Source organism: Cyclopterus lumpus, chromosome 1 (assembly GCF_009769545.1).
Source record: "Cyclopterus lumpus isolate fCycLum1 chromosome 1, fCycLum1.pri, whole genome shotgun sequence".
Classification (NCBI taxonomy): domain Eukaryota; kingdom Metazoa; phylum Chordata; class Actinopteri; order Perciformes; family Cyclopteridae; genus Cyclopterus; species Cyclopterus lumpus.
Window position 1 is genome coordinate 21,586,823 of NC_046966.1, and position 12,525 is coordinate 21,599,347.

Sequence of the window (12,525 nt, forward strand, 5' to 3'; positions counted from 1 at the left end):
TAGTGTCTGATCATTACCAAGCAGCAAAGACCACATGTCATGTATGTGTGTGTGTGTGAATGTGCGCACAGTGCGTTTATGCAATTGTATGTCTTTGAGTGGGTGCGCACGTGCATAAAAAAAAAAAACAGAGAACGTAATGAAAGAGCATTTTCTTTCTAGATTTCCTGCGGTTTGTCTCTAATCGTACATCTGCCTTTGAAGCATAATGAAAAGAACCCATCAAACGTGAAAAGGCCTGAGTAGCAGCCAGTCTCTGTCTTCCCAAAGCAATCGCTGCTGGCAGGTGGTCCTCCATCTTTTGAGAGAATTTGTAGAGAAGAGACAACACAGAGAAACATGCCCATGAGAGAAAAGCAGACTTATGACAGAAGTGGACTTGATGAGGCTCATCAAAAGCAGTCAGGTCCTGAGGGGGAGCAGGAGACCATCTTTGTCCCTTCACACACACACACACACACACACACACACACACACACACACACACACCACACACACACACACACACACACACACACACACACACACACACCACACACACACACACACACACACACACACACACACACACACACACACACACACACACACACACACACACACACACACACACACACACACACACACACACACACACACACACACACACACACACACACACACACACACACACACACACACACACACACACACACACACACACACACACACACACACACACACACACACACACAGCAATCTGCTGCTATCTAGTGGACCAGCATTACACCTGCAGCACTCCTAATAGTTTGGCGTTGGTTGGTTCAGGTAAGTTTACAGGCCTGCAGCAAGTGTGAGGCTTGCATAACACAAAGCAATTACCTAAGCATTTTGCATTGTTTTCCCATGATTTAATATAGTCTCATAATGAGTCAAAATGAGATACATTCAGTAGTCTAACTCCAGGAAAAACATTTATCTTGCAGGAGAGAAGTAGATAAACCAAAGTGTGCAGGCAAAGGGAACAAGGGGGGGGGGGAGGGAGGAGTGAGTGCACTCAGAAACCAAAACCTACCTTTCCTCCGGGACACCCACGCTGGAGCTCCGTGGTCACGTATCCCCATCATCTTATACGTCAAAAAGGGAAGACATTTAAAAAAACTGATACTAGACCACATTTTAAAGCACTCAACACGGTTCCCTACTCACCTCTGCCGCTCGCTCCTCCGACGGGGCTCCCGGCTCAGAGCAGCAGGGGTCGGCCAGTGGAGAGGAAAAGTGTGCCACCAGGAACGGAGGATGAATATTTAACGACCGCTATTCTTCGGGTGACCGACCGGGGGCTTGAGTTCCACACGCTCCGGTGAGAACTGATGAGCACCGCGGGTGGGCCCGTGTCGGTCGTACACGCCGATACACACTGATGTACAGTTAAATAAACACGGTAGGCAAACTTTAAATGTGGAACATTCCTGTGTTTTTGTGTATTTTAGCCACATTTTGGTTTGTTTTACAAAGTCTACGGTACTCGTTGCCTACTAACTTAACGGCTGAAAGATATAGCCTAGCTTAAATTCCCGGGGACGTTAGCATTAAGTTAGAAATAAAATGGGCGTTTCCTCCACTACCTGACTTGTTTGGCCGGAAGTTCAGCGTTAGTTATACGTGTTTAATAAAGGTGGTGGACTTTTACCATTTCCACTCGTGTGGACTGAACACGACGGGGAAAGAAAGTGCCTCAGCGGTTGAGGGTGAGAGCGGCCATGACAGCGACCACAAGAAACGTGTCTAGCTAACGTCTCTCTCTCTCTCCTTCTCTCTCTCTCCACATGAACACTTCTTCCGCTGCCCACCAGATGGACCCGCGCTCCAACAAACAAGCCGCAGAGAGAGACACGCACACGCACACACACACACACACACACACACACACACACACACACACACACACACTGCTGCATCTCAGTCACTTCATAACCCCGACGACCTTGCCGTCTCCCCCCCCACATTGACCGGCTGGCTGCCGGGTATCAAAACAGGTTTTTTTTGGGGTGGGGGCTTTGATATTGAACCAACTGTGGAGAGCCGCAACGCAGGTTTAAAAAAAAAAAAAAATTAACAAGGCTTTGAGCTATTTCTAGCGCTGTGATTTACACAGACTTTCAACGAATAGATACATTTGCAGTGTTTTAATGGTCGACACACTTATAATATAATGTTGACTTCCTGCAGCTGGCAGCCAGAGTCTCGGTCAGTGCAGGCAGCGCTCCAACCTGCCAGCTTGTTTTCTAAGCAAAAACCAGGTCACTGCTTTTTTTTTTTCTTTTTTTTTCGTCGTCCACTGACAGCATCATTATCAATTATGCTATACTTTAAACAGCTACTTGAAAATACAGACACCAATGTGCAATATAACATAACCCAAGCTCTCTCTTTTAGTCATACCATATATTAGAATAAATCGTTGTTTCCCAAGAAGAAAAACAACATTATTATGCATTTATTATGCTCAGAAACTTGGGACTTTTTCTTTTCCTCTTGGAAATTACTGGATCATTTTACTTATTCGCTCTCAAAAATATCTAAATTATATAATCTTTAATTTAACGGTTGAAGTGGTCACAACTGTGTTACCAGCACGTAGACATGATTTTAATTTTAAAGGGGGGGGGGGGGTGGACAAGCCACTTTTGAGAAATTGAGAGCCACTGGATGAGAGTAATGACAGCTGAAGGTGTCATTTTTTATTTTTTTTCCTGTGGTTTTGTAGTTATTTTTCCAGAGCTACAGGGTAGTAGCCATGCTATCTGGAAGCCAATTATTTGGATTCCCCCCCCCCCCCCCCCCCCCCCCCCCCCCCCCCCCCCCCCCCCCCCCCCCCCCCCCCCCCCCCCCCCCCCCCCCCCCCCCCCCCCCCCCCCCCCCCCCCCCCCCCCCCCCCCCCCCCCCCCCCCCCCCCCCCCCCCCCCCCCCCCCAATACGAGCGTGCTTCAGGCACTGAAACATTAAATATCTGTAATGCTTGGCATGTTCCTCAGCCCCTTGTCGAGCTCTAGGGGCTATTGGCCCCGTGAATCCTCCAAGGGAAGCAAAGGCTTTAATATCCTGCAGGAACAAGCTACTTTTTTCAAATAACATTGCAAAGCTTTGCCTCAGGAAGGTCGTGATGTTTCCTCAAGAAAAATGTTGCAGTAGGTGCCGAGCTCCACCTGCATTGTTATTTGAGTAAATAAATATTACACAAGAGAAATGTTGGTAATATAAATAGTAAATAGCATTAACCCTGTAAAACAAATGCCAATACTGGTTAGGTGAAAGCAGAACAAGTAGCTCAGGCTCACTGCTGCCGAGTTTTTGGAATGGATGGAGTCGTGAGCTTTCCCACTACCAGGCGCCGCTGGTCGCGTGGCAGACAACAGATCGGTGAGCAGAGCACCAACATTATTCTTTTCCTCCTGAAGGAGTCTGGAGCTGAAACAGCTGCTCCGAGACACCCGGTCTCTGCAGCAGGACAGAGAGACCTGTGCATGTGTGTCTTTGTCTGTGTGTTGAATAAGCAAGAGAGAGACAATGCAAAGATGCTTGGATGGATAGAAAGATGATACATAGATAGATAGATGAGGGTTGGAAAGACTGAAAAGCAGCAGGGTACATCCATGCTCAGCTACTTAACAGGCTCCACCTGGATAGGCCGGATAGTGGAGGACAGCGCGGCTGCTGGACTAGCGAGAGCCCCGCTGTGTGTCCATCAGTTTCAAATAATCCCTGCTGCTGAAGTGTCCTTGAGTCCCATTTTCAACCCCTTCCCATTCAGAGACACACCTGACTGCTGTTGCACTCCAAACTACAGTGATATATTCCTGTCACTCACAAATGTATTTTTTGTCCATCTGTCTTTTAGCCCCAGTCCAACCGAACCCCTCAGCAACGGTGCAAGAATGGACCCGGACCTGCAGAGTCCGCAGGCTCCACATCCACTCTCACAGCCTCTCTCCAAGATGGATACAGTAAGGGTTTGTGTACGTTTGGTTGTGTGTCTGTGTGTAAGGGAGGGAGAAGGTATGGGTTAGTTGACAATGACAAATAGCCTTAAATACGATAAGAAGCTGGATTCGAGGATCGGATCAACTGTCTAAGGAATTTATAGCAGCAGATCATATTTACGTGCACAGAGAATTTTAAGAGCTTTACAGGACACACAAATTTAAAAATATTTGTATCGTGGAAAGTCGCACAAAGCTTCAAACTGATGTATAGAGCAACACAGGACATTCATCCAAACATGAACAAGAGACTGCAAAGCCTCCGTTTATCACCTGCATGACTAAACATAAAAGTTAAACATTATAGGCATGTGGAAAACAGTGTTTTATACCTTTCATACACTTGCACTATCACTTAACATGTAAATAATATACATGTCATATAATAATAATAATAATAATAATAACCAGTACAATACACACAGAGTGCTACACTACCATATATACAGTATATATAACGGTAAGCGTGAAGTAGTCACCTTTCATATACAAAACATAAAAGTGTGGTTTGGATTTCTAGGTGTTGCATATTTAACTTACCTGCACTAAACATACTAAACCTTATTCTAGACATATAAACATGTGGTAATGAGCATAAACGATACGTAAGTATGAAGCTACAATCATGTTAAAACAAAGTGTGTTTATTTAATGGGAGACAATTCAATTTGACAAAATTAATGAGATAAATGATCACATCATTTAGTTCATCATTATCAATATTCACTCAAATATCTAAAATCACATTAATAATTAAAATATATGATCACCACTGATTAAATTCTTGTTTAAATAATTGATCCCGTGATAACTGTTGGTTTTATTCATCTGACACCATTTAATTAGAGACTGCGATCGTAAGTCAAAAGAGTTTCACCACAATAAAATGATGTGGAGAAATTCTAGGAGACAGTATTGAGGCACATAACCATAGTGTTAACGGTATTTTGGTATCTCTGTCATCGTTTTTCCCGTCAGTATCTACGTTGTACAACAGGCTAGTAAAGATGAAAACGCTAAAACAACAATAAAAAAAAGGATTTATTTTTTGGGGTAATTGTATGGGTAGCTACAATGAACAACCACAATCAGCTGATTCAAAATATATATATATTTTTAACAATCTAGGCAATCTTTATAGGGCTTTAATTTCACACCAGTAGTTTATTAAAGAGCTGCGGGCTCCAGGGAAGTAATTTTGTCTTCACATTGAGCATCAGTTACAGTACATTCAAAGAGGTGGAGGAGATGTTCAGTAGCTTTCATATTAACGATCTAATTCCATCATGTTTGATTGATTGATTATAATTTACAGATAAAACGCGAGTAGCGCAAAGGGACAATATTTGTATTCTCTGCAGTTTTCGGAAGCTATCATTTCTACAGCGTCTGTTGTATTTCATTAAATCCACCAAGCTGTGAAAGCATTTCTTTAAATGACTGTTAAACATAATGATACAGCTTAAAGAATTGAACATCTCCGTTCCTCCCGGGTGTTTGGAAAACACAACAGTGTGAGTAGCTCGCTTAGTGCGGCTTTAGATCTACTTCACTCTCGAGTGTATGAGAGCAAAGGGGCGACGGAGATGGAGTCATCATGTTGCTTTCTGCGCGGCAGGTGATTTATTTGATCATCAGGAATCACTCGGTTCTGAGATCATGCTTTAATGTTGGGATGGCGACTGTGGAACAGAGATAACACCTGTCTTGGCGTTCAATAACGGAAATGGAATTTCTATGAAAGCTGATGCATCTCATAAGCCTAATAGAGGAAGCCAAATTACAGTTTAAGATCATTTTTTATTTTAACTACGGGTTGTCCACCCGTAGTTGATATTTTCCTAGTGAGACACAACGATGAGACACGCAGTAGGGGGAGGGGGCACACCTGTGGCCTCAGATTTGCCAGAACTGCTCTTTGGACTAATTGTGCTCCAATTTGAGAAATTATTTTACATTATACATGACATGTGGAGGACATACAGCTGCAATTGATTAACTTGCTTTCTCTCGCTGATGCTGATGCTTTGTGAGCAGGCAAGTGCTACAAATTTATATTCAGAACGGTGGACTTAAACAGTCCTGCAGTAACCCCCGACACTCCGTCATTCACACTGGAAACATTGAAACAAGGCACTCCTGCATGGTCTACAAAGATATAGCATTATCTATTAAACTGAATGCTTTTAAATATACTTAACATTTCAATGGGTGATGAATTTGAATGTCAAAAATAACATTTCGGTGAGTTTGGATTATTTTGTATTTAACCTTAAAAGCCTGCAGTAAAACAAGAAGGATATAATACTCTCCTCCAGTGCTCTTTATGAGCTCCTGCTTCACTGGGTAGAAGCTGCAAATACATGACACGACGTAGGTAGCCGAAACAATTGTGGTTTGAAAAAAAATACCTCAAACAAGCTCAACCATTCCCCTGAATTGATTTTGTGGTGTAATGCATGTTATATTTACCCAAATAATGTATAAGCCAAAGGATTTACTTGTCCATAGGCAGTCATTCTAAAGGTTAAGTAAAGATTGAAAATCAATCCCCAGGAGGAACTGGAGGACATGACTGAGGAGACAGCTGACTGGCCCACTTTGCTTACTGTCACCACAACCTGGACCCAGTTAAGCAGTAAATGGGCAGATGGATGGATGTAAATCGGTATAATAGTACATTCGTAGACTAAACTGGACTACATTACTCTCACTGTTGTTGGCATGGTTTCCGTGCTCTCTGCCCCCTACGTTTTGGAGCCTCAAAATTCATTGCTATCACTGTAACAATTCTAGAGTGAGACCCAGAAGCAAAATCAGCATGTAGGAGTGGTAGTACAAAAGCAGGCTTTACTCGTTAGATAGAAAGATAAATAGGTCAGCAACAGGTAGGCAGTCAGCAGAGGCAAACAAGACCAGAAGGCATCAGGCAGACAGCCAAAAGTCCAAAAACATGCCAGCTTCAAGTCACTACAATAGGCAGAAGGTAGATGCATGACACAAGGCTGCAGGAGGCAATCTTTGAAAATGACTAGAATTACTACGTGGGCAGGAAGAGTATATTAGGGGCCGATGGGGTAATGTGATAGAGGTTGAGATCGGGTGACTGGAAAATGTGGGGGCAGTGTTTTAAATCACAGCGGAACACCTATGCTTATTTTCCCATCCAAATTAAGACCTATGTTCCTTCAGCCATATGTTCCCTCAGCCCTATGTTCCCTCAGCCCTATGTTCCCTCAGCCATATGTTCCCTCAGCCCTATGTTCCCTCAGCCATGTTCTTTACACACTGTTACCTCAGCCCTATGTTCTTTAAGCCCTGTGTTCCTTCAGCCCTATGTTCCTTCAGCCCTATGTTCTTTACACACTATGTTACCTCAGCCCTATGTTTTTTAAGCCCTGTGTTCCTTCAGCCCTATGTTCCTTCAGCCCTATGTTCCCTCAGCCATATGTTCCCAAAGCCTTATGTTCCTTCAGCCCTATGTTTCCTCAGCACTATGTTCCTTCAGTCCTATGTTATTTAAGCCCTATGTTCCTTCAGCCTCATGTTCCCTCAGCCCTATGTTCTTTACGCACTATGTTCCTTCAGCCCTATGTTCCCTCAGCCCTATGTTCGTTAAGCACTATGTTCCTTCAGCCCTATTTTCCCTCAGCCCTATATTAGTTAAGCACTATGTTCCTTCAGCCCTATGTTCCCTCAGCCCTATGTTCGTTAAGCACTATGTTCCTTCAGCCCTATGTTCCCTCAGCCCTATGTTCGTTAAGCACTATGTTCCCTCAGCCCTATGTTTCCTCAGACTTATGTTCCCTCAGCCCTATGTTCCTTCAGCCCTATGTTCCCTCGGCTCTATGTTCCTTCAGCCTCATGTTCCCTTGGCCCTATGTTCCTTCAGCCCTATGTTCTTTAAGCCCTATGTTCCTTCAGCCCATTGTTCCCTCAGCTCTATGTTCCTTCAGCCTCATCTTCCCTCAGCCCTATGTTCTTTAAGTCCTATGTTCCTTCAGCCCTATGTTCCTTCAGCCTTATGTTCTTTAAGCCCTATGTTCCCTCAGCCCTATGTTCCTTCAGCCTTATGTTCCTTCAGCCCTATGTTCCTTCAGCACCAATGATTTATTCCCTATCCAAATTAGATCCTATGTTCCCTCAGCCCTATGTTCTTTACGCACTATGTTCCTTCAGCCCTATGTTCCCTCAGCCCTATGTTCGTTAAGCACTATGTTCCTTCAGCCCTATGTTTGTTAAGCACTATGTTCCTTCAGCCCTATTTTCCCTCAGCCCTATATTCGTTAAGCACTATGTTCCTTCAGCCCTATGTTCCCTCAGCCCTATGTTCGTTAAGCACTATGTTCCCTCAGCCCTATGTTTCCTCAGACTTATGTTCCCTCGGCCCTATGTTCCTTCAGCCCTATGTTCCCTCGGCTCTGTGTTCCTTCAGCCTCATGTTCCCTTGGCCCTATGTTCCTTCAGCCTTATGTTCTTTAAGCCCTATGTTCCTTCAGCTCTATGTTCCTTCAGCCTCATGTTCCCTCAGCTCTATGTTCCTTCAGCCTCATGTTCCCTTGGCCCTATGTTCCTTCAGCCTTATGTTCTTTAAGCTCTATGTTCCTTCAGCCTCATGTTCCCTTGGCCCTATGTTCCTTCAGCCTTATGTTCTTTAAGCCCTATGTTCCTTCAGCTCTATGTTCCTTCAGCCTCATGTTCCCTCAGCTCTATGTTCCTTCAGCCTCATCTTCCCTCAGCCCTATGTTCTTTAAGCCCTATGTTCCTTCAGCCCTATGTTCCTTCAGCCTTATGTTCTTTAAGCCCTATGTTCCCTCAGCCCTATGTTCTTTCAGCCTTATGTTCCTTCAGCCCTATGTTCCTTCAGCACCAATGATTTATTCCCCATCCAAATTAGATCCTATGTTCCCTCAGCTCTATGTTCCTTCAGCCCTATGTTCCCTCAGCCCTATGTTCCTTCAGCCCTATGTTCCCTCAGCCCTATGTTCCTTCAGCCCTATGTTCCCTCAGCCCTATGTTCCTTCAGCCCTATGTTCCTTCAGCACCAATGATTTATTCCCCATCGCAATTAGATCCTATGTTCCCTCAGCCCTATGTTCCCTCAGCCCTATGTTCCTTCAGCCCTATGTTCCCTCAGCCCTATGTTCCTTCAGCCATATGTTCCCTCAGCCCTATGTTCCTTCAGCCCTATGTTCCTTCAGCACCAATGATTTATTCCCCATCCAAATTAGATCCTGTTTCCTCACCCCTATGCTTCCTCATCCTTGGCCAATGTAAAAACGTTCTTTAACTTTTTGAGATATCCTGCTAGCAGTACTCAATAACAGTCCTAATTTTGAAGCCTCAATATTTAGGTTATCACTGTAACAAATCTGGATTGAGACCCAGAGGCAAGATCAGCAGGTAGGAGTAGTACTGCAGGAGCAGGCTTTACTAGTCTTTATGCAGGATATGTAGGTCAGCCCCGGGTAGACAGTCAGTGGAGGCAAACAAGACCAGAAGGGACTTGGCTGGAAGCTAAGTGTCCAAAGCAGTGGACAGTCGCTTGCAGACGGGCGATAGATGAGGAAACAAGGCTGCAATAGTCAATCTGGAAGATTACTAGAAACACTGTGGTGTAGTGGTCTGTATGTAGTCTGGGGTTGATGGAGTAATGAGGGACGAGAATGCAGACAGGTGGAGGATCAGGTCAGGGGACTGGTGGGCCGGGTGGACGAGGAATCCTGCCAGCAGAGGATGGATGGAAATCAATACACTGTACATTTCTAGACTAAACCACATTACGCTCTCGCTATTTTTGGGAAAATATGGCCTCAGAATTTTGGTATCAGTGGTTCAATTCTGGAGGGAGACAGAAGCAGAACCTGTGGGTAGGAGGAATAAAAGAAAAGGAGATATTAAGAGTCAAAAGGCGGTATACAGGTAGGCAGTCAGCGGAGGCGAACAGAACCAAGGGACCAGGCGGGAAGCCAAAAGTCCAAAATCCAGTTGTCTCAAGGTCCACACAAAAATTGGATTACGTTTGGTGTAAATTGAAGAAATGTAGCTCAGTGAATGTGATGTTCGGACTGTGTATTTTGATTACAGCCTGCATAGTTTCTTTTCATGAAAGATATTTTGGGAAAGCGCAGGTGTCGATAATGAAAATGAAGGATGGCTGAATTCCATTTAGCGGCTCCAATTTCAGGGTCCCTGTGCATGTAGTGACTTAATGAGACACTTGAATAGAACTTATTGACTGAGTGAATTATTAATCGGATGAAGTAGATCACCTGTTAAATACATTAGTTAGTGTCAGTTTCTATTCTGCCTGTTTAAAAGGGCCCTTCGCCTCTGATTTGTACAGACTGACTTTGATTTCTCCGTTGGCTGTTGTGTCCTATTCATTAGTCATATATACATTTCTATTTACGGCAACTAAACAATAGTTTGAAGGAGAGAACTATGGACCTATGGTGCACTCTATACCCCCCCCACATCCCACTCTCTCTCATCTTTATAGGAAGACTCAATGCTGGCCTTCAGGTCCCAGTTGGCCACTCATGATGGTCAGTCCACCTACGCCTCAGAGTGTTGTTGCCAGAGGCAAAAATGTACAGGCAACCGCAATCAGGATGCAGAGAAGAGCCACCACATGTATTCTTCCTTCATCACATTTTTACATATAGCGGAATTCGGCACATGATCGATTAGCGCAAACATTTTTTTTTTTTGCAGAAGCAGTTTACACTTTCACCACTTTTCTTTCTGTCTCCCCCCCCTCCGCTCTGTGGGAGGAATACATGAGGACAGTAGGTGTGTAGCCAGGAGCAGCTGGAGAAAGTCAGGGATAAAGTCAAGACACAGCTGGAGTGAGTACACCTCATTTACGTGTGACACATTCACTTGTTCACGCACTCACAAACACACAGTTTTGCATATGTTGCTGTTTCACACGTGAAGTCAACCAGAGTAATGACTTACTTGCTGTGTATATTTTGACTCCAGTGACAGCATTTTGGCTGTTAGAGATCTAACATCCGCTCTGCCTTTTATATAACCTTTGACGAGCAGGCTTTTTTGTACGACCTTCATCACTGTGATCGTCATCACACTTCTGAAATCCTAAAGGTAGAATTATCACTGCAACATTTAATAAAGACCTTCATCTCAGATGTAAACACGCATCGTCCTCATAATTAAAACGTAAGAAGAGACGGATCAAACCTTGGTTTTTCATCTGAACTACCAACCCTTTGGAAAGAAACAAAGCCAAGCTCGGACTAGAGCTCTAGGGATCCATCTCATTAGCTAATCTTTCGACAATTTTGGACTAATTTAAACTGATTACCAGCCGCAACAGTGACGCTGAGATTCTTTTCACCTTGTGAGGCTGTGTGTGTGTCATAATGGAGCATGTGGTCCTGGGGACACCCCCACCCCCACCCCCACCCCCCACAGAAGCCATAGGAGCACTTTGCCAGATGTTTATATTTCTGTCTTATGGACAGATTTATTTAAATCAGGAGAGACCTGAAGTAGGATGATAGAGGTGTAGTGATGCTTAGGTCAGATAAGGCAGAAACCGCCTGCAGTCCAGACACTGGTGGTGGTGGTGATGAAGGGAGTTGCTGCAATCCAATGATGAATGAGGAGGAGCAGGACTGTGACACTGAGTGGAGGTGACTCGGGTGGAGGAGGGTCGCATCTGAAACAACAAATGACAGCAGCAGAGAGGAGAACATTTTGTTTTAAAGTTTGACAGCACCAATATGATTGGCTTAAAGAACAGTGCAGCGCCTGGTTGATTAACTTAAAGTGAATGCTCACAATCAGCTGATAGAGAGAGAGAGAGAGACTGAGATATGATGAATGAAAAAGGAGTGTGAAGAGAGTATTCCTGACTGAACCTCTGCTTAAGCTTCATTTCACAGCGTCACAACCGTGCAAGACGCAGTCACGTAACTTTACAGCTGTGTAGTTTAGATCAAAGTGAAGGCCGCTTCTGAAGATGGGTGGTGTCTTAGCAAGGGTGCCAGTGGGAAGTGGGGAATGGGACATTTTTATGCCCCTGGCTTAATTTGTCGTTGCAGCTTGTATGGTCCTTTCGCAAGATGCTCTAGTTTTTAATCGAGATTTAATTTCTAGCAGCTATTCTGTTAACAAAATTTTTTTTTTTTTTAAACTCAGCCACTGTCTGTCTACCCACTCATGTTACATTTGAAGAATGTTTAGTATCTGAGCAAGATTAGATTTATTTGGCCTTTAATGAGCATTTTGTTGCAGTCGGCCATCTGTTTGATGTTGAGAATTTGAAAAAGACATCTTCCCTGCTTGCTGATGTTGACGATTACTCCATGTGCCACATTTCTCAGTTTACCTTCCAGCTTTTCTCGCCTAATGTTTTCGAAGCATTGTATTCCATTGCTTCTCGAGGGTGAACTGGACACCCTTTTTTTCTCAGGCTAGCCGCTCCATTTATTGCAGAGCACATAGCACAAATACATAATTGTCCTACTTAAAC